We start from the raw sequence: 18,338 nt of genomic DNA, 5'->3' as shown, positions 1-18,338 counted from the left end.
AAACTTGGACACACAAGAACTGGTTTTGTTCACATATATGGAAAATTAACTGTAGTATTATATGACATACAACACATCTGAGGTGCAAATTTGTGGAGAGGAGAGATTGCATTGAACCTGTTGTGTATGTATGGTGCACATTTTGTTGCACTGCTGGGATGATGTCATCCAGATTTCAAAATTAGTGGTCTAGTAATGAAACTCTCATCAGTTTTAATATTTAAAAATAAACATGCCTGAAAAAGGAAGCTGAATTAGGACTTTCAATTAAATTGCAAAAATGTTCCTGTTTTGCACATTCACTGCGGATGACACTTAAAAGCACGGTATTAGTAGCACTTATTGACCTTTGTGTCAGCCACAGTGAACATGTTGAAGGTTTTAAAGTAACAAAGTAGTTGTTGACATTCAGGTATTAATGGATGACAGCAGCAAACAGCAATGAAATAATGTGAATTACTTAAACCAGGAATTAAACAAGTCTACATAGCTTTGAACACTGTCAAAAAATGGTCGGTTCAAATGGCTCTGAGCACTATGGGATTTAACTTCTGAGGTCATCAGTCCCCTAGAACTTAAAATAAGAACTACGTAAACCTAACTAACCTAAGGACGTCACACACATCCATGCCCAAGGCGGGATTCGAACCAGTGACTGTAGTGGTCGCGTGGTTCCAGATTGTAGCGCCTAGAACCGCTCGGCCACCCCGGCCGGCGAACACAGTCATATCAAACTTGTTATTCACTGCATATTTGTATGCTATAACTAATACAGCAACCTTTTATTTTCTCATCTTTGATCTGGGACACGTGTCACATCTTACTTGTTTTCCTAGAGCAATTACCAGAATTCTGAAATCTGGATCTTGCAAGTTCCTTCGCGTACTCTGTGTAAAATTGATCTGGTATCCCATCAGGTCCAGAGGCCTTTCCTCTTTTGAGCGATTTTAATTGTTTCTCTATCCCTCTGTCGTCTATTTCGATATCTACCATTTCGTCATCTGTGCGACAATCTAGAGAAGGAACTACAGTGCAATCCTAGAGCAAAATGGTACTGAAACAGAGGATGACAGACTAAAGGCCGAAATACTAAATGTCTTTTTCCAAAGTTGTTTCACAGAGGAAGATTGCACTGTAGTTCCTTCTCTAGATTGTCGCACAGATGACAAAATGGTAGATATCGAAATAGACGACAGAGGGATAGAGAAACAATTAAAATCGCTCAAAAGAGGAAAGGCCTCTGGACCTGATGGGATACCAGATCAATTTTACACAGAGTACGCGAAGGAACTTGCCCCCCTTCTTGCAGCGGTGTACCGTAGGTCTCTAGAAGAGCGTAGCGTTCCAAAGGATTGGAAAAGGGCACAGGTCATCCCCGTTTTCAAGAAGGGACGTCGAACAGATGTGCAGAACTATAGACCTATATCTCTAACGTCTATCAGTTGTAGAATTTTGTAACACGTATTATGTTCGAGTATAATGACTTTTCTGGAGACTAGAAATCTACTCTGTAGGAATCAGCATGGGTTTCGAAAAAGACGGTCATGTGAAACCCAGCTCGCACTATTCGTCCACGAGACTCAGAGGGCCATAGACACGGGTTCACAGGTAGATGCCGTGTTTCTTGACTTCCGCAAGGCATTCGATACAGTTCCCCACAGTCGTTTAATGAACAAAGTAAGAGAATATGGACTATCAGACCAATTGTGTGATTGGATAGAGGAGTTCCTAGATAACAGGACGCAGCATGTTATTCTCAATGGAGAGAAGTCTTCCGAAGTAAGAGTGATTTCAGGTGTGCCGCAGGGGAGTGTCATAGGACCATTGCTATTCACAATATACATAAATGACCTGGTGGATGACATCGGAAGTTCACTGAGGCTTTTTGCAGATGATGCTGTGGTGTATCGAGAGGTTGTAACAATAGAAAATTGTACTGAAATGCAGGAGGATCTGCAGCGAATTGACGCATGGTGCAGGGAATGGCAATTGAATCTCAGTATAGACAAGTGTAATGTGCTGCGAATACACAGAAAGATAGATCCTTTATCATTTAGCTACAAAATAGCAGGTCAGCAACTGGAAGCAGTTAATACCATAAATTATCTGGGAGTATGCATTAGGAGTGATTCAAAATGGAATGATCATATAATGTTGATCGTCGGTAAAGCAGATGCCAGACTGAGATCCATTGGAAGAATCCTAAGGAAATGCAATCCGAAAACAAAGGAAGTAGGGTATAGTACGCTTGTTCGCCCACTGCTTGAATACTGCTCAGCAGTGTGGGATCCATACCAGATAGGGTTGATATAAGACATAGAGAAGATCCAACGGAGAGCAGCGCACTCCGTTACAGGATCATTTAGTAATCGCGAAAGCGTTACGGAGATGATAGATAAACTCCAGTGGAAGACTCTGCAGGAGAGACGCTCAGTAGCTCGGTACGGGCTTTTGTCAAAGTTTCGAGAACATACCTTCACCGAAGAGTCAAGCAGTATATTGCTCCCTCCTACGTATATCTCGCAAAGAGACCATGAGGATAAAATCAGAGAGATTAGAGCCCACACAGAGGCATACCGACAATCCTTCTTTCCACGAACAATACGAGACTGGAATAGAAGGGAGAACCGATAGAGGTACTGAAGGTACCCTCCGCCACACACCGTCAGGTGGCTTGCGGAGTATGGATGTAGATGTAGATGTAGATATTGTCATCAAAGAAAACTACTGGTTGGTTACAGTTAAACTTTCTATATTTAACATGTTATAATGTGGAAACTAATTACCGTGCAAGAACATAACTTGGTAGCATTAATGTCAAGGACATGGGGAAGAGAAATAATGCAGAATCAATTCAATTGAAACACTTAATGTGCTGCTACAGTACACCATACCACTACCATTACTGGTGATGGTGATGGAGGCTGTTATGAAAAGCTTGCAATTTTATTCAAATCTGATGTGGCAAGTCAATAGAACTTTTTATCCATGTGAGTAAAACTATTGTGTAAAATCGATAGTGCAGCTTCTTACAGAAGTCTCTCCAGGGCCCTTCTGAGTCTTTCACTTACATGTCAACATATTTACTGCCTAATAGTATTTGTTGTTCATAATAGGGGTAATTTTACTCGTTCAGTTAAATTAACTTGCAAAATACTGGAAGTAAAAACAATGTCCATGTAGACTATACATCCATGCCTACGATTCAGAATGGAATTTCACATTCGGATCGAAAGTCTTCAATAGGTTACTGCTAACCATCAGGCAGAAAACTGAAAATCCTAAGATATTAAAAAAAATACAAAATAAAAAAATATTTTATTAGCCTCTCCTTCTATAATTATAATTAAATGTAATGTTTCGACTCAAGGATGCATATGTTAGTTAAGACTACGGTTCAAATTAACAGGATTTTAATTTTATCATTTTATGCAGGGCTGACAGTACCCATTGCTTTGTACGAAGTATGAGAGAAAAACAGAACTTGAATAAAAAAAAACATTTCTAGCTGTCATGGTCATTACTTCCTTCCTCTGTGAAGATGAATATCTTTTGTGACTGGAAATGAGGGGAAGATCACTTACACCACCCATATAGAACACTTATGTGACACATTCATGAGTATTGCTCCAATGTTTGAGATCCAGGTCAGATTTAAGCAACACACTGAAGCAACTCAGAGGTTGGACGCTAGGTAGGTTACCAGTAGTTTCAAACTATGTGCGAGTATTATGAAGATGCTTGGCAAACTCATGTGAGAATCCCTGGAGGGGAAACAATGTTCTTTTTGTATAACACTATTGAGAAAATTTAGAGGGCATGAGAAAACAGGGCTCGGATAGTAGATAGCCTTTCTTCCCTCTCTCTATTTGCGAGTGGAACAGGAAAGAGTATGATTTGTAGTGGTACAAGGTACCCTCCACCAGGTACCATTTGGTTGCTTGTGTAGTATGTATATACATCAAAATACGGAAGAAAATTGTGACTGCTTACTACATTAACAAGTAATAGTTGAACTAACCTAAAGCTTCATGATTTACTTCAAATGTTTTGTCCCACTAACACACTCTGGCAATCTGTGACTTGCATCTATAGCAGTCTTACAATTTGGAGATGTCAGTATTGCTTCGATCTATTAATATTCCCTCATTGAACTCTTTTTATCTTAAGATCACATAAACTGGATTTTTGAGAAACTACATACAGGAAGATGTGATTGGCATATAGCTGTTTGTTTACAGAAAAACAACGATCAAAATTTAAGCATATCGGTAACACACACAGGGCAAGAGCACATATCTGGGCAAGAGCACTATACTGGATTTCGTCCCCTCCCCCCCCCCTTTTCCCTAAAAAACGTTGTCTGTAGTAATAACTTTATTTGTAGCATAGTCGGAGGTCTACATTAGGTTGAAAAGCGATAATTTCGTTGACAGTTGTGGAACACAGCGAATGAGAAATAAAGGTTGTGGTAACAGACAGACGAGTTTCTTTGCCTAATATTTGTTTGCGGCATATTTAAATGCACTTTCCCACATTTAACGCATTTCTCATAATAAAAAACATAAAACTACTAGGTCATTCCCAAAAAACATACATTAGAAAATGAACAAGCATCCGACGTGTTTTGATGCATATTACGTACAGATATCGTACACAAACTGGAAAAATGTAATGGGCGTTCCATTACGCATCCTTTAACATAGTTGATTCGTTTTTCCGGATTTGCTACTGCTGGTATGGGTTCAAAGACAAATTCGTGCTGCAAACGTCTCAGTGGTAGTTGGCCTACATTAGTAAGCTGCAGTTAATGCGTTAAAAACATTTAGACACATTGTCCGCAATGCGTAATATGTGTTATGCTGTAAATAACTCTGCCTTTCGACCAATAATTTGTAATCAGTTGGCTTCAATCAATCACGTACGACTCTAATATGTAACTTTGACTACGCTGCGGATTTAGCATGTCACCATAATCCAGATTATTCACATTTAAACCTCCTTTCTACATTTTATTCTGCTAACGGAAGCTTCATTCAAACAATCTGGATTGATTTGACATTCCAAAACAACAGCTGAAGGCAAGTCTGTAGCCAACGTGTGACGTCACTTACGTCAACAGAGTTGTTTACAGGTATAGTCACCAGGCTGCACTGTCACGCTTAAAGCCTTTCTGATTTATTTATTTATTTATTTGTCCATATAAATTTCTTTTTTAGGTACATATATTGTACACAGGATATTGGACAGAAAACATTTTTTGGCTATTGGATTTTCAAATATCAAACATAAATTTTATAAATTTTTATGACAAATTGGATCTATACAGTTAATAATTACAAATTTTTGAAATACTGGATATCTTATTTCTACAATTAAAGATACAAATTACATTTTTTCTTGCATAAGATACTGTGAGACTGAATAGTAGCAGTTTTTCAGAAGGTAGGATGTCACAGACTTTTTAAAGCTTTGTAGTTCAGTAAGAGATTTTATATGTCTTGGTAATCTGTTGTAAAGTTTTGTTCCTGCATGATGTACACCTTTTTGGCATAATGTGGTGTTACAATGATTGACATGTATGTCACTGTCTGACCTGGTACTGTTATCATGGACACTTTTGTTTTGAGGAAGGTTTTCTTTTCTCAGTATGCTTTTTTTGACATGTGTGACTATTTCCAGTATATAAATGCAGGGAAGGGGTAGGATCTTTAGATCTTTGAAGAAAGGTTTGCATGATTTTCTGCTGCTCACTTGTTTCATTATTCTTATAATTGCCTTTTGTTTCCTGAAAACTGTTATGGCCTGATGTACATTTCCCCAGAAAATGATACCGTACTTCAGTATTGAATGTACACGAGCAAAGTATACAGCCCTAACTGTTTCTGCACTAGTACTGTTGCAGAGAATTCTTACCACATAGCTCATTTTTGCTAGTTTTGAATTTAGGGCTGTGATATGAGTATTCCATTTAAGATTTTCCTGGATATGAATCCCAAGAAATTTAGTTTCATTGACAGAACTAATGTTTTGGTTATCTATACGTATTACAGGTTGTGCCGGATTTTTATTTTGATCAGTGTGTAAATTCATTAGTACAGTTTTTTGGGGATTAACTATTAGCCTGTTTCTGGTAAACCATTGAGACACTCCTTTTGTAATATCTTTTGCAGATGCAGTAAGATTTTCTTCATTATTGCCTTCAATCAATAGACTGGTGTCATCTGCAAACAGTACTGGTTCAGAATCCCTAACGTGTGATGGGAAATCATTAATGTAGACCAAATAAGAAAGGGACCTAAAATGGAGCCCTTTGGAACACCACGAGTTAGTCCACATGGTTCTGAAACGTGTACCTGGAGTTCATTTCCTTCTGTGTACTTAATTTCAGTTACCTGAGAACGATATTCCAAATATGATTTAATCCACTGATTTGGCACACCTCTTACACCATACCATTCGAGCTTCCTCAGGAGTATAGAATGATCAATCACATCAAAAGCTTTTGTTAGGTCCAAGAATAAACCTGAGATATTTCTGTGGTTGTCCACTGCATTTAAGACATGGTTTATCAGATTGAAAGTGGCAGTTTCAATTGATCTCTGTGGTCTGAAGCCATGTTGACATCCAGATATAATATTATTCTTGTCGAAGAATGTAATTAGTTTTGAAAGGAACACTTTTTCAATAATTTTCGAAAACCCTGACAATAGAGACACAGGCCTATAGTTACCCATACATTGATGATCACCTTTTTTATATAGGGGTATTACTTTTGCTATTTTCAGTTGCTGAGGGAAGACACCACATGATAAGGATGAATTGCATATGTCCAATAAAGGTGAAAGTATTTGTCTTGATAATCTGGAATATCATCAATACCAGTTGAATACTTACTCTTCAGTGAATTAATGGTATTTAGGAGCTCTGTTGGGCTTACTGGACTGAGGAACATGGATATATTATTTATTTCAGTAGATGAAAGTTCTTTCCATGTTGTATTAGGTGGATTTCCAAATTTTTCCTTCACTAATTTCCCAGCAACAGTTGCATAGTAAGAATTGAAACTATTTGCAACTTCCCTAGGGTCAGTGACATTCTTGCCATCATGTGATATCACAATATTTTTGTGAGTTGTCTTCTTCTCAGTAAGATGCTGCACAGCTTTCCACATGGACTTAGTTTTATTGGATGACTTCATAATATATTTGTCATTTTCCTTAATTTTTGCCTCCTTTATGATGCATTTCAAAACTAGCTTGTATTTTTTGAAATAATTAATAAATTCTGGACTGCTGTTAGTTATTGACTGCAGAAAAAGTTCCCGCTTCCTTTTACAAGATACTCTGATGCCTGATGTAATCCAGTTTCTGAATCTATCTGTGCTCTTGGAAATAACTTTCCTTTGTGGAAAAGCTATGCCAAAGTTATGCTTGAAAATGTTCAAAAAATGTTCCATCTTTTCGTTAGTATTAGAGGTATCATATACTTCTCTCCAAGATTGTTCACTGATTAGGTACTGGAAGCATTCAATATTTTTCCCACTATAAATCCTTTTATGGATAACATTTTCTATACTGGTCGAAATGTGATTTACAGGTATGGTCAGTAATTGTGAAAGGTGGTCACTATAGCCAGTATCAAAGTTTTCTGATGTACACTTGTCCATGTTTACACATACCTGATCAAGGAGAGTGACACTAATTTTAGTTACATGTGTTGGAGAGCTAACAGTAAGACAAAGATTATAGGCTTTTATAATATTTAAAAACGTTTTCCTGTGAGGGCTATGGCTCAGAAAGTCAATATTAAAATCACCACATAGTACCACTGTTTTCCCAGTTGTCTTAAGTTTGCCTAAAGCAAGGTCCAATTTTTTGAAAAAAAAAATACTTATGTTGCTAACAGGAGATCTATACACATATAAATAATAGTGTTTTCAGACATTAACTCCAGACATTAACTCTACAGCTGAGATTTCAAAGTCTCTTTCACAACCAAGTTTGCAAACAGATGTTATACTCTTATAATCTACATTTTCTTTTACATATATGCAAGTTCCCCTATGTTTTGATTCCATTCTACAAAAGCAGTTTGCAAGGTTAAAATGTAATATTTTTAAGTACTGAAAATACTTATTTTGTAACCAATGCTCACAAAAACATAACACTGAAACATCTTTCCATTCACTATTGAGGAGTATATTTATTTCATCAACTTTGTTTGTTAATGACTGTACATTCTCGTGTACAATCTTCAGTCTATATTTGCAATTTAATTCTGCATCTCATTTATTTGTGATACAGTCTACTTCCCTAAAAAATGCCTTTCACCCTTTTTATAAGACATTGTATCTTTCTTTATGACCCATTTGTCCAAAGTACTTTGGACTGCTTCTATATTAGGCCTATTGTGATTCCAATTTGCTAGACGACAGATTTCTTCAACCAAATATTGTTTCCCACTGTGATTTAAATTAAGGCCATGGCTGGTGTGCATGGACCTATGTAACGTGCTTACATTTATTAAGTTCACATACAGAAACTTTTTGCATACAGTATCTATCTCTTTGTTTACTCTTTCTATTAACTTATTTACACATGACCAAGGAGGAAGGTCGTATCTGTGTGGTTGATTTACAACAGCTACATTTGTGTTGCCTAATTTGGGTAGCACACTTTCAAGAACAGTGATGAGTTCACTACCTTTATCTCTGGCAACATCATTCGCACCTGCAAAAATTACGACAGAGTCTTTTGGGTTAAGGATTTCACACGATTTTACCACTGTTTTTGTCACTTCAGCAATGCCTGCTCGTGGTTTGACAAAGGCTTGGACACTTGCGTTAGTTTGTGTATCTGCTACCTTTTCTGCTATCTGACGTCCATGATTATCGGCAAAAATCAACACTTTTTGTTCTTTGTTGCACACTTGAGGCCAGTCGACTGATTTTTTAATCACATTTCTTTGTTTAGGATGCGACATGCGCGAAAAATTTACAGTGCACGGCTGTTGTTGTTTGTAATTATTATCTGGACTCATATGGTCCTGATTGACATTGTTTGTGCAATCACGTTTGTCATTATAACTATTTGATGCACTTACTTTATTATTTCCAAGTTTTGTACTGGTTTCCACAGTAGTTCTTCCTTTGATTACATCACTCGTAGCCGATATGATGACGTCATGAAGCGATTCCTCGGCGCCCGCGAGACGCACGTGACTCGGTATAATCGATATATATCACAACTCCAAGGACTTTCACATCTTTGATGTAACTGACACTGTAATAGTATTAAGGTTGCCCATAGAGGGCACAACTATTACACATCGTAGTTTACTGTTTTTATATAAAATAGAAATAAGCTGTACACAAACTAACTATCTGTTAATCAGACATTTTAAATGAATCAATTTTATGTTATTAGTGTATTTCCTACTTTTGTACTTTGACGATGGCGTCATATTATGAACGCTGATTGGCAGTTGTGAAGTAGTGTGACAGGAAGTAGGCGGAGCCTCTGCATATTTAAGCTCGTGCTCAGCACTCCTAATCATCAGTTGACTTCGTAGCAGCTGAGGAGAGCTCCGCATACCATCCTAAGGGAGCAATGGGTATAATTAATTTTATTTTATCCTGTTAAATTTTGACGTCATTAGACACTTTCATTTTATTTAAAGATTGGTTTCTAGTCTTTCCTAAAATTAATCCACAGGGCTGATGATGGTTGTGTAAAAATAACCAAAACCGGTTACCTATGTCATTGTAACATAAATGGTGTGATTAAGACTGAACTTTAGTCAAAATATAATAATATATTGATCACTGTACTCCAAAAATGTTTACCAAAATTGATATCTCTAATGCTGAGATAAGATGTTTATTAGTTCGTTTTGCAATTAATACGGGACATCTTTTAGATGCAGTGTACTTCAAGACAAGACAGGCGAAAATGAATAAGTGACTTCTTGACTGGTTACTCAAGACCTGACTAAGAAAGGTATTCGAGAACTAACATGGAGAAAACAAAAACATGTAAAAAAACTATATACTAAGAATAAATGGCACAGAGTAATGGAAACAACACAGCAGTCCTGGTGGCTGGAGCAAAATTAATTTATCCACACGGGCGGTGCACTCGTGAACAGAGCTGCACTGTGCTGCGTTGCTAATTGTGGTTGCTACAACAGCCCCCTCGGTGGGAGCAGAGCACCATCCAAGAAGCGTGCTGGGAAGTGGATGTGCTGACCAGACCTCGTGGTGCACTGGTCCCCTGGAGCTGCGGTGCGCTCATCTTCTGGAGCTTATGTCCTGGTCGGCGGTGGTGCTGGAGCTGCAGTTGCCTGACCAAGTTCTGGGCAAAACTGTGTTTGAAGAGTCTCAGATGGAGGTGGCTCATTGAAGATGTAGGTTGGTTTGACCCTGTAAATTGTAACAGCGGCTTGTCTGCCATTCACAAGAGTACCCAGGGTGCAACCTCCTCTCTTAATGATTCAATGTGGCCATGTGTAAAGTGCCTGGAGGGCCAGTTTGACGCCGTCAATTCGTAACATAGCGTGAGTGCGTGTCCCGATGTCTTTGTGTACAAAGGTGCCAACAGTTCTGTGCCTAGGTGTGTCGCGGAGGTCGAATTTTCCTGACAAGATCTCAAAGGCGACTGGCGAAGGTAGACGGGTCTGTATCAGGCTGTGGAGTCACGTCTATAAGTTCGCCATAGTTGTGCAGAGGAACTGTCTAGATCTGGCTTGTACGAGTTTCATCACACAAGCAGGACCATCAGGAGAGCTTCTGTCCATCCGGTATCATACCACATCAGGGCCGCTTTCAAAGTGATTTGCCAACACTCTATATATCCCATTACTGGCCAGTGGTAGCTGGTTGTGTTGTGGTGGCTCATCCCACAGAATGCTGTTAGCTATGTGAACAAATCAGATTCAAGTTGTTTACCACAATCTGTGGTTATGTGCAAAGGACAGCCAAATCGTGACACCCAGTTAATATAAAGGAATACGCCAAGGTTTCTGCCGAGCTTTGTCCACTGGGACAACTTCTGGCCAAAGTGTGAATCAGTTGATCATCGTCAGCAAATGTCGATGGCCGTTTGGGGGGTGGTAACGGTTCCATGACATCGATGTTGTGTTTTTTTTTTTGTTTTTTTTTTTTAATTGGGTGGTGGTTTCAGTAGTTTCCGATACGTGCATTCACGTGCTGGCCCTGCTTTACTGTGTTGACACTGTATACAACGTAGGGTCCACTCACGGCAGTCTTTCTTCATTCCTGGCCACATGAAGCGATCTGATATTAGGCGTATTGTAATTCATGCTCCAGGATGGCACAGGTTATGCAAAGAAGTAAATGCGTTTTTCCTGAATCTTGCAGGTAAAAAAGGTCGTGCTTTGGCTGCAGACACATCATGGTACAACTTGATGCCTGTACCAGGAATGTAGACTAACTTGTTTTCGTGCAACATCTCTTGTAGTTCCAGATCTGTAAGTTGTGCTTCTGCGAGTTCCATGTAGTCTGTCGTGGAGATGCTGCTGAAATGGAAGAGACAATCCGCTAGGCCTACTACATTCTTGATCCAAGATTTGTGCTGGATGTTCATGCTGAACTGCGTGATATACAGTAATTATTGTGCTGCCTTGGTGAACAGTTAATATTGTTCTTTCCAAAGGCATATGTCAGCTGCTTATGATTCGTGAATATGATGAACTCATGGGTTCCCAGCTGAGGATGGAAGAATTTGATTGCTCGTGTATTGCTAAGAGTTCTCAATGATAAGTGCACGATTTATATTGAGACAGTGACAATTTCTTCGAAAAGAAGGCTAGAGGTTACCACACATCATCGTTGTATTATTGCAACACTGCACCTGCAGCTGTCTTGGCTTTCATCTATGACCCATGCTAACTGTGCACTTGGTTCAGTATGTGCCAACAATGCAGCATCTGCTATTGCTTCTTTATCCCATTCAAACGCAGCTGTCATGTGGTCTGTCCACATACTGTTGTGTTCCCTTTGCATTTCAGACCTGCCAGCACAGCCATTAATGGTTTCTGAAGCTGCTGCAGGTGGTAAGTGTCTGTGGTAAAAATTCCACATCCCCAAAAAATTGTCGCAGTTTCTTAACTGTGGATGGCCGTGAGATCTGTAGGATGGCTTCCACTTTGTCAGGTAATGGTAGTGAGAGAGACAGAGAGATTCAGTGGCCAAGGAAAACTAATTGTGGTTGACAAAAAATACATTTTGCTGTATCCACTTTCCAAATGGAAGGAAACCTGATGGACATTTTGCTGTGTTTGGAATGACGCTGTATTTGTCTATCCATTTAAAAACTTGTATGAGAGGCTGGCGATGTTCTTCTGGCGAGACTGAAAATACCAATATGTCGTCAGGGTAAATAAAACAGAGTGGCAGACCTCGCAACACTGAATCGAAAAATCTGTCGTGTCGTCTGTGTACTGTTTCTGAGGCCAAAAGTCATGAATTTACTTTCGAACAGGCAGAATGGCGTAATTATGGCCATCTTCGGGATGTCTTCTTTGGCGACAGTTATCTGTGTGGATGACTTGCTGCAGTCCAACACACTATACAGGCGGGCATCGCTCAACACGTAGTTGGAATCGTGGAGCAACGGAACTGGGTACCGATCGGGCACTGTATGGGCATTAAGTGCTCCATAGTCCCTGCATGGACACCATGCACCGCACTTGTTAGGCATGAGATGTAATGGCGGTGACCGAGGGCTACTGGATGGCCACACGATATCCTCTCGAATCGTACTATCGTACTTGGCCTCGGCGATAGCTAACCAATACGGGGTGAACCGTCAAGGTCTACAGGATAATGGTGGCCCCTTGGCGGTCTTTATATAGTGCACTGTGCTATGCTTCACTTCCTTAGGCATACCTGGAGGTTTTGTCAGCGTCGGAAAATCCCGATGTAAAGTGGTGTATTCGCTGTTTGCTGCTTCAGTCAGTTTGGGAGATTGGATGGTTGCATGGCACCATAATCCAGCAGCCGACAGACCTGTGGTTTGGTCGACCAGGCATGTGTTGGCGATGTCAGGCAGAAGGTTCTAATGTGCCAGGAACTCCACTCCTATTATCAGCTCGGCGACGTCCGTGATTGTGAAATCCCACTCAAACACTCGGTGCAGTCCTAAATCGAGTCCAAAACGATGTCTACCGTACGTCACAATAGAAGAATTGTTTGCAGTGGCTAGACAGAACGACATATGTGGCCTACATCGGTGTAACATTGTTTATCGGGAAAATACACAGATCAGAGCCAGTGTCAATCAAATATTTCTTCCCTGTGCACTGGTCAGTCACACACAGACACCGTGATGCAGACTGGCAATCCGATGAAGTGCCTACACCCGACTGCCGCTGGCATTTGGGTATGTGCAGGGATTAGTACAGCGACAAGCTCGATCACCAAATCTTCTGTGATACCAGCATATGCCCTGCTGTTTTTCAGTCACAGGTGCAGATGATTCAGTTGATCTGCTGCGTGAGTGGTTCCGTTATCTCAGTCAGCCACAATCACTGTCGGTGTTACACCGAGACATCAGTGTGCGAATCTGTTGCATCAACGTAACAACCTTTGCTATCAGAGTATCGTAGTCAGTGTGCAAAATCGTGGCTGACATGCTCACACATTGGGCAGCTGCTACATTAGTAGGTGCAGGTACCTTGTCTGCTAGCTCCTCCACCATGTCTAAAGGCATTTCCGACTGCGACACTATTGCTTTGATGGCAGGTGGCAACCGACTGATCAAGATGGTTCTCAGCAGGCTGTCAGGCACAGTACCAGCATCGATCTTACTTGGCAGGTGCCGCAAGTACTGTGATGGTTTGAAATTTTCTATGTCGTCCTGCATCAAACCTTGGCGGGGGTGTTATTCTTGCAAAGCTGATACTCTGCGGATAAGTTCCGCCTTTAGCTGGTCGTAGGCATTACTCTCACGACTTGCAGTTCGGCCACGTACTGACGATCGAGCTGGCTCACGACCAGTGCAAACTTCGCTGTGTTGTGGTTATTCCAGAGTAAATGAAACTAGCTTCAACTTGTGCAAACCATAGAGTTAGATTGTGAGGCCAGAAGGGTGGTAGTCTAATGGCAAATCTGAACACAGCAGGGTTGGTTGTGGGCACATTTTTCTTCATTTTACAGTATCAGTTTATTTTATGCATCAGGCAGGCGATAAATCATTTTGGGGTCTCCAGTTTGGCGGTAGGGTTATGTACTGCCCCGTCCGACCAGTTAGCCTGCTAGTTTTCGATAAATAATGCACAATGCTGAGATGACAAGATCTTTATTCATTGTTCGACAACTAATACAGAATGTCTTTTAGATGCAGTGTATGTCAAGGCAAAAATAAAATACATGCAGTGTGACTCGTGAACCAAACTGCACTGCACTGCACGTACCAAGATATAAGTCACAGTTGCAAAATACCAAAATGAATTCGTTACAGATGAATGGAAAAACTAGTAGAAGCCGATATTGGGGAAGATCAGTTTAGATTCTGGAGAAATGTAGGAACAAGTGAGGCAATACTGACCCTGCAACATACATTCCTGGAAATTGAAATAAGAACACCGTGAATTCATTGTCCCAGGAAGGGGAAACTTTATTGACACATTCCTGGGGTCAGATACATCACATGATCACAATGACAGAACCACAGGCACATAGACACAGGCAACAGAGCATGCACAATGTCGGCACTAGTACAGTGCAGCAATGCAGGCTGCTATTCTCCCATGGAGACGATCGTAGAGATGCTGGATGTAGTCCTGTGGAACGGCTTGCCATGCCATTTCCACCTGGCGCCTCAGTTGGACCAGTGTTCGTGCTGGACGTGCAGACCGCGTGAGACGACGCTTCATCCAGTCCCAAACATGCTCAATGGGGGACAGATCCGGAGATCTTGCTGGCCAGGGTAGTTGACTTACACCTTCTAGAGCACGTTGGGTGGCACGGGATACATGTGGACGTGCATTGTCCTGTTGGAACAGCAAGTTCCCTTGCCGGTCTAGGAATGGTAGAACGATGGGTTCGATGACGGTTTGGATGTACCGTGCACTATTCAGTGTCCCCTCGACGATCACCAGTGGTGTACGGCCAGTGTAGGAGATCGCTCCCCACACCATGATGCCGGGTGTTGGCCCTGTGTGCCTCGGTCGTATGCAGTCCTGATTATGGCGCTCACCTGCACGGCGCCAAACACGCATACGACCATCATTGGCACCAAGGCAGAAGCGACTCTCATCGCTGAAGACGACACGTCTCAATTCGTCCCTCCATTCACGCCTGTCGCGACACCACTGGAGGCGGGCTGCACGATGTTGGGGCGTGAGCAGAAGACGGCCTAACGGTGTGCGGGACCGTAGCCCAGCTTCATGGAGACGGTTGCGAATGGTCCTCGCCGATACCCCAGGAGCAACAGTGTCCCTAATTTGCTGGGAAGTGACGGTGCGGTCCCCTACGGCACTGCATAGGATCCTACGGTCTTGGCGTGCATCCGTGCGTCGCTGCGGTCCGGTCCCAGGTCGACGGGCACGTGCACCTTCCGCCGACCACTGGCGACAACGTCGATGTACTGTGGAGACCTCACGCCCCACGTGTTGAGCAATTCGGCGGTACGTCCACCCGGCCTCCCGCATGCCCACTATACGCCCTCGCTCAAAGTCCGTCAACTGCACATACGGTTCACATCCGCGCTGTCGCGGCATGCTATCAGTGTTAAAGACTGCGATGGAGCTCCGTATGCCACGGCAAACTGGCTGACACTGACGGCGGCGGTGCACAAATGCTGCGCAGCTAGCGCCATTTGACGGCCAACACCGCGGTTCCTGGTGTGTCCGCTGTGCCGTGCGTGTGATCATTGCTTGTACAGCCCTCTCGCAGTGTCCGGAGCAAGTATGGTGGGTCTGACACACCAGTGTCAATGTGTTCTTTTTTCCATTTCCAGGAGTGTATGTTAAGGAAAGACAAATTTACATTTATAGACTTAGAGAAAGCATTTTACAGTGTTGACTGGAATACTCTTTGTCAAATTCTGAAGGTAGCAGGGGTAAAATACACAGAGTGAAAGGCTATTTACAATTTGTGCAGAAGCCAGATGGCAGTTATAAGAGTCGTGGGGCATGAAAGGGAAGCAGTGGTTGAGAAGGGAGTGAGACAGAATTATAACCTATCCTCAATGCTGTTCAGTCTGTATATTGAGCAAGCAGTAAAGGAAATAAAAATAACTTCGAGTAGGAATTAAAATCCATGAAGAAGAAACAAAAACTCTGAGGTTTGCCAATGACATTGTAATTCTGTCAGGGACAGCAAAGGAATTGGAAGAGTAGTTGAGCAGAAAGGACAGTGTCTTGAAAGGAGGATATGAGATTAACGCCAACAAAAGCAAAACGAGGATAATGGAATGTATCCGAATTAAATCAGATGATGCTGAGGAAATTAGATTAGAAAATGAGATACTTAAAGTAGTAGATGACTAACTGATGATTGCCAAAGTAGAAAGGATATAAATATAGACTGGAAATGGCAAGGAAAGTGTTTCTGAAGAAGAGAAATTTGTTAACATCGAATATAGATTTGAGGGAATATGAAATAGTTGTAGGTAAACAACTAGAACTCTCTCAGATACAGATGTATTCACACTTAGCTTCTACACAGATACAAGTCCGGAGGCTAACTGCCGTTCGTGTCCAACATGCTCCCCAAAGCCCTCTCCTCAAAGATAGCACACTTACGCACAGAACAAATATCGATATTTATGGCGCTCTACGCCACATATCCCCCCCCCCCCCCGCACAGTATGGAGTACGTCCTTGTGAATGGGGGGGAGGGTGAGAAGTTAGGAAGGTAATGCACAGTTCTTCTGCGTCAGGCGGAAGCGGTCGACGATGTCCCGTCCTGGAGTGGAGGTGTAGCACTTCGTCAGCCGTCAGGCGGAGAATCACCCTGCCAGAAGACCTAACAAAGGCACGCAAATTGCCACACGCAGCACTTCTGCTCAATTAAAAAGCGGCGCACCACACGAGATTCTGCACTTCCTCCCTCAATATTGTCACACGCGAGTACCACACACACCGTATCGCCATCTACGACAACAGATAATTTATGTATGTCATCAGGGTGCACATGTGTTGTGAATTCTTGGATGGCACCTGTACGAGCAATGGTAGGGAGGCAGGGAGGTGTGGGAAAGTCACGGCAGGGGGAAGCATCTGCTAAGAGGGGGATGGCAGGTGCACTGGACTGCGCAGGAGACGACCTCGGGCGATCAGCTGACAGACGAGGGAGCGTGACCGAAGGCAACGAGGAGCCAGCGTGGATTGAACGGCGTGACAAAGAGCTGTCACACGAAGATGGTAACACAATGGTAGAATCCGAGTGGTTGGCAGTTCGACTGCGAGGGCTGTGAGGAGTGAAGCCCCGAAAAGATTGGCCACTCGAATTAGATGAACGCGGAGAAGGAGCAGTGCTCGGCAGAGAAGCACGCTTAGGAGAATCGATACACAAATTCGTGGTGTGGGAAGATGGATGGCCGCTCAAAGCAGGAGTGGGAGAAATAGGGACAGAATCTGGGAGGTTCACCTGAGGCTCAATGAAAGCTGGTTTCACTCAGTTGAGTGAGACCGTGGTTACAGAGTCTTTTATGAGGAGATCCATGTTATTCTCAGAGCGTTTGACGACCTTGTAAGGACCTGTGTAGGGCGACTGAAGTGGGGCTTTGACTGTTGTCTCTGAGAAACAAATACTCACAAGAGTCTAGCGCGCGCGGTACGTACACACGCGGAGATGAATGAGTAGCCGGAGGTGGCGGCTGAATTTTGCTGCAGAGCAAGCGCACCCGCTCGAGAAGTAAAGGGAGTTCAGAGGGCCATGGAATTGGGGTGGGAGTGACTAATTCTCCAGGCAAAACCAGAGGTTGGCCATACACAAACTCGGCTACGGAACTCTTGAGGTCTTCCTTGAAAGTCACACGAAGGCCAAGAAGCACGAAGGGCAGTGCCTCTGTCCATAGTTAATCATGGCAACGCAGGGCAGACTTTAAGGTGCGATGCCATCGCTCGACAAGCCCATTGCTTTGGGGGTGGTATGCAGAAGTATGAATTTTGACAATACCACACATTTTACATAGGTCGGAGAAAACTGAAGACTCGAATTGTCGCCCCTGGTCAGTGGTGAGGTTAACAGGTGAGCCAAATCTAGAGATCCACAAATCTAAGAATGCTTTACTTACTGTCTCAGAGGTAATGTTCGGAATAGGCACAGCCTCAGCCCACCGAGTCATCCTGTCAATAGCTGTAAACAA

This window comes from Schistocerca cancellata, chromosome 2, assembly GCF_023864275.1.
Source record: "Schistocerca cancellata isolate TAMUIC-IGC-003103 chromosome 2, iqSchCanc2.1, whole genome shotgun sequence".
NCBI classification, from domain to species: domain Eukaryota; kingdom Metazoa; phylum Arthropoda; class Insecta; order Orthoptera; family Acrididae; genus Schistocerca; species Schistocerca cancellata.
Note: the sequence above shows the minus strand (reverse complement) of the source record.